At 36.0% G+C, this 5,639-nt stretch overlaps 1 long non-coding RNA gene across 1 annotated transcript; it reads right to left on the reverse strand.

Annotated features, from left to right (window-relative positions):
- Window positions 1-552: 552 nt before the first annotated feature.
- Window positions 553-3,346, reverse strand: LOC104590572 (uncharacterized). Its single transcript, XR_734127.3, has 2 exons — window positions 2,873-3,346; window positions 553-1,287 (listed from the first exon to the last, which is right to left on the reverse strand). It is a non-coding gene; the product is annotated as an uncharacterized LOC104590572 (long non-coding RNA).
- Window positions 3,347-5,639: the final 2,293 nt, after the last annotated feature.

Genomic DNA, 5,639 nt, shown 5'->3' on the forward strand with positions numbered 1-5,639 from the left:
AGAAAAATAAAAAAGGTGTTGATTCACTAACTTTTCTTCAATTAGATTCAACAGAAAAGGGTAGAAACAATTCACTGTTTGTAGAGTCGTCTATAAGGCAATATTGAGAACAAAATTCCTAATGGTTATTCAGTACAGAACTTTGGAAGGCAATGAAATGGAATTTGCACCATACTAGAAGCACGAATACCAATCACAGGGGAAGAAGGGGTGGATATTGATCAGAATTTTTCTCATGAGATCCAATATAAATGTTATCAAGCTATGCTCGGAGAGACATTAAATTGTGAACAACTACCATGTATGAGAAATGGAAGACAAAACATTTTAATGATACATGAGACAAAGATGTAGCACATTAACTCCCCCACCATCCAGTGTTTGGAGTCAAAAACCTTTTGACTGGTCCCATAAACCCACTCTCAGCCTCTCAGGCATGTCGGTGGTGCTGGTTGTTTGGGACAGTAGCAAAGTAACTAATACTTTGCATACAGAAAACTAAAACTTTAAACATTTAAGACAAGGCACACAGAAGCATATCTGTTATATTACTTCAGCTCATGTAGTTCTGTCACCTTATTTCAGATAATATGCATAAAAATTTTAACAAGAGAATCAAGATTTGTAAGCTCCACCACTCATAACAAGACTACAATACAAATTTCATGTAAAAAGTAAATGCTTGGCCCACTAAATAAATTGATGCATTTTCAAACTAAAACAAAATCTCATATGAGAAAATTGGAAATATCACCAGGATTCTCAAACTCAACAGAGAGAGCATGTCACAGGGATAAAAAAAGATTAAGAGAACTTCAATCCAAATATCCAATCCACTGTACTATTGGACTTTCCAACCTGGACCAAATTGGACTAGTCCAATCCAATCTAAATGGTATTGATTTGTTTCCCATTAATTAAGATAAAGCAAATATAAAGTCATAGTACATACAATAATTTCTAGTTTTCTACTTAAACAATAAATAAATCATAGCATGAGAGTCTCTCAAAGTAATAAATAATAAGTATGCCAAAAATTAAGATCAGTCTGCACTCTCTTGGCAACTTGAGCCTAGGCCATTGACCTTCCTCATAATCTGCCTGTAATAAGTATGCCAAAAAAGCAAGAGTTTTGGACCACAATATATATAATTAATTTGAGTTGTCTCTCAAAGATTAACTAACATAGCATACACTCCATCAAGTGCCTACAGCAGCCAACAGTCAACACTCATGGTGGAAACTGGAAAGAGTTTCAACTTCCAAGCATGGCCCCTTCCTTTTTACCTGCAATACTTTCTCTTTCAATTCGGTTGCCTCCTCTAAATCAATAAATGAAGTCCCAATTTCACAACCATGCATGTTTAATATCCAGTTCTCACAAAAGCACTTTTTTGCTCACGCTTTATTAAATGAGGCTCACCAAACTGTTTTTATACGTCTGATTTTTTTTCAATTGAACTTAATTTTTAAGTTACACTTTTAGACTATCAAATGCAATTGTAAAAAAAAAAAAAATAAAGAGTGTTGAGCATCCTAATTACCAATCCAATAAATCTCATTGTTTTCTTTCTTGGGTTTGTAATATATATCTCTCTCTGTATAGCATATTTAATACAAGAGTAAATCAAGGGAATGCCATTGTTTATTGGCAGCAAAGCATAGACAAACAATTCTAAATCTTGGGAATGTTAGTAAGTGACACTGTGACAGGTTGAAGTTGCAAGAGATGATTAAAGGGCTCATAGTTTAATGAGTACCTAAGGTTAAAATATAAAGTAGGTGGGTTAGTGTGGTGCAGATTATGAAGATACTAATGATAGTGATGATGAAGATGACGAGTGCTGCGATGAGGATGATATTGCCTAGTAAACTGGACCGGATTGGACTGGTCCAATCTATTGTCTTATTGGACTGATCAACCTGGACCGGATTGGACTGGTCCAATCCACTATCTTACCTGATTGTTCAATTTGGACCAGATTGGACTGGTCCAATCCATTGTCTTATTGGACTGTTCAACTTAGACCGGATTGGACTGGTCCAATCCACTGTCTTATTGGATTGTTCAACTATGATACCGAAAAAAAGAAACCTAAAACCAAATCACCAATCAACCAATATCATAAAATTGGTATCCAATCAGATGATATTTATCAAAATTCATGGGAGGTTTGATTGGTCAAAGCCCTTCCAGTATCATGTCTTTCCGATAGCATGGATTTTCCCCAAGGAAAAAATATTTAATTTTAATTTAAAAATATATCAAATCTATTAGAATTTATAAGATACATAAATATGAATAGATTTATCCGTTCTGCTAATGTTTATAAAATATTGATTTTGAAGATTATTATTTTTAATTTTTAGTTAAACATAAATATACTATTATTTATTTGGGTTGCGTTTGGGTGACTTAAGTTTAAATCTCATCAGTTGCAAGGTTATATTTATGATAAAAATATTTAATGGCACAAAATTAGAAATTCAAAATTCAAATCTCGGGCTGTAGCAAACAAATATTCACTGTAGCAATATTCAGACTGTAGCAAACTCTGTGCTAGGTTCTACCAAACTCTGTAGCAAACAAATATTCAAGAAATATTCAAACAGAACCATTGGCATTCCAAGAAATATCCAAACAGAACCATTGAATATTCAAACATAAATATTCAAGATATTCCAAGAAATATTCAGACTATAGCAAACAAATATTCAAACAGAACCATGCATTGCTGTCTACAATTAAAATTAGGAGAGTATCTACCAAACTCTGTGCTAGGTTCTAATGACAAAGGATACCTCAATGAACAAATCGTAGAAATTAGAGGAGACTATCACTTGAAAGCAAGATGCAAGAGAAAAAAATCACCAAAATATGATTGCCTGAGTGAAGAGGAAGTGCTGTTGCCGCTGGAGAAAGTGAGAGGGCATTGAGAGAAGAGAGAGTGTTGTACTGCTGTTACTAGAGAAGGTGAGGAGGTGCTGAAAGAAGAAGATGCTCTGTTGTTGGAGAAAGTGAGAGGGCAAAAGGAAGATCGCCGGAGAAAGGGAAATACGGCCAGAGTTCGTCCAAAACTTCAAACGAAATACCGCCGTCCGTCGGTGAGACTGAGGATGGAGCGATGGAGGCGCAGAGGCGCTGAACCCTAACTTTCGAGCTTCGACTCTTTGAAAGCTTCTATGCTTGACGCTTACAAAAAACCATTTGAACTAGTGGCTTTGTCCACTTTTGGTCCATTCTATGAATGGACGATTTATGTTCAGACCGGTCCGTGTCCATATCATTTTTTAGGACCGTCCGGTCTGTCCATATTACTTCCGATTCGGATGGTGTCCAACCCGAAACCGGTCCATTGACACCCCTATTTGTAATGGGGCTTAGTTTGGCTACTTGCAACGACACCATTGCTCAAAATATTCTTGTTGCCAGAATATAGTGTATGTTTTCTGGTAATTGTTATTGATCAGCGTAATCCATTCTTCATCAGCTAGTTATTTCAATACCCATTTTATAAAAGGGTAAAATAAGTATATGGAAAAAATATATACATCGGCTAAACGTTTTCTGTTAGGGCAATGATAGAAAGGAGGTTTTTGTCAAATTTTCTAAAAATTCATAAGAGATTTTGCTAAAATGAAACTATGGAAGGTTTTATGATTGTTAGAAACTATAGGCGAGATTTTTGTATTTTACCCTAAAAAATAAAATAAAGTAGTTGAATTTAAGAAATCCATTGATTTTTGTGTTAAGAGATGCTTAACCAATGATATCGCTCCATGTCAACCATGCGAAGTAAGAGATTGTAATGGTTTTTTTTTTGGCAAAAGAAAAGCAACCAAAATGCTTCATTAAGGAACTGATAACTACATTTGTAGATAGTGCTGGGTTGTATGATATTTTAACTTGCCCTTTGCATGCCAAGTAAGCTAATGTATGAGCTACTTTGTTATATGTTCTATTTATATGTACAAAATCGAGTGTCTCAAAAGTTGATTGGAGCTTTGTTAGTTGAGCACTATGTAGATGTTCGATCCACACTTCACTGGTTTGCTTCTATCCTGCAAAAACTCGATCAGCTGCGAAGAGTCACTGTGAAGCTTTAACTTTGATATTCCCATCTGTTTGGCTGCTTTTAGCCCTTGAATTAGGGCTTTAATTTCTGCATCATAGCGGCCCAGCATAACTCACATCCAGCAAGTGTTGTGCCTCCACTGGGGCATTCGATGAAGAAAATTGTAAGTCAAAGGATCCATCAATGAATAACGTAGAAGGACACCTGGTTAAATTTGTTGGATGTATGTGCCTTGCTATTGATTTCCTTTGTTCCTGATGTCGAAGATAACTGCTCATTCGAAGTAATATATCACGAGGGGTGATGTGTGCATGTTCGAAAATGATTTCATTCCTAGCCCTCCATAGGATATATAGTATTATGCAACCTTTCCCAATGAGCTGGTTTGCCTCATGTGAAGGTAATTGTCTTTTCACTTTTTCCCACCACTTTTTAATGGAAATAAAAAAATCTTCCTCCTCTCTGATGTCCTCTGGGTTCAGTCAAACTTGTGCCTTCACACCATACAGCTCTTGTGAATGGGCATGTAAAAAAATTATATTGAGCCGTTTCAGTATATGATGTACAAAAAGGACAATTCATTTCAGATGGGGGAAGCCACTTCTTACATTTGTCCTGGGTGAGAAGTCCATTCCATAGCATTTTTCAGACTGCTATTGTACATCTATATGGGACATTCAATTTCCATAATTTCATCCAGGGGAAATATGTATGGGAGGGTGATAGGTGTTGAAATTAAAAAGATTTATATGCTGATTTCATTGTGTAAATCCCCCAAGGAATTATGTTTCCACAAGATACCATCTTGCGAGGAATCTGTATTGAGAATAATTTAAAGAACGTGTAAATATGTTGGGACTATGATATGAAAAATATATGATATCAGAAAAATAAAGTGGAACCATAAATGTGATAGCAAATAAAGGGCTTTTTTATCAAAATTCATGAGTGGGTTTTGATTGGTCAGAACTATTTCTATACCATATCCTTCCAAGCATCATAGATTTATACTTATCAAAAACAAATAATCCATTTTTTCACATTCTCTCTCCCTCTCTCATTTCATCCCCTCCTTCCCAAGCCTCACCGGCTCTTCACAGCACCAACACACAACCCGAACCTCATCGCTGTTGAAGATTCCTACGCAACCCTCGCTGTCACTACAACTCACTGGAATCCTTTGTCGACGTTCATCTCCACAGGTGAATAAGCATTTTCTAAGACCTTGCTTTGCTCACCATATTTAGGCTCTTCCAGAAGTTGCATTGAGGGATAGAAATGCCGTCATTACACGAAGGTGGTCTGGAGAAACTCGCTAAGTGTTGGGTGTGCTAAAGTGCAGTAAAACAACGGAGGTACCTTCGTCATTTGCAACTGACACCGTGGTGTGTCCGGAAACGTGTCATTAATCACATCGGAACACCAGTTTAATTATTTGTAAATTTTTTCGTTTCTCAAATAACTACTTGTAGACAGTGTATGCCCTTAGCTCCAATCAGAATGATGTACATTATGACATTTAATGTAAATGAATAAAGTACATATTTGATTCATGTTATTATG

Source organism: Nelumbo nucifera, chromosome 7 (assembly GCF_055504915.1).
Source record: "Nelumbo nucifera cultivar China Antique chromosome 7, China Antique-T2T, whole genome shotgun sequence".
Classification (NCBI taxonomy): domain Eukaryota; kingdom Viridiplantae; phylum Streptophyta; class Magnoliopsida; order Proteales; family Nelumbonaceae; genus Nelumbo; species Nelumbo nucifera.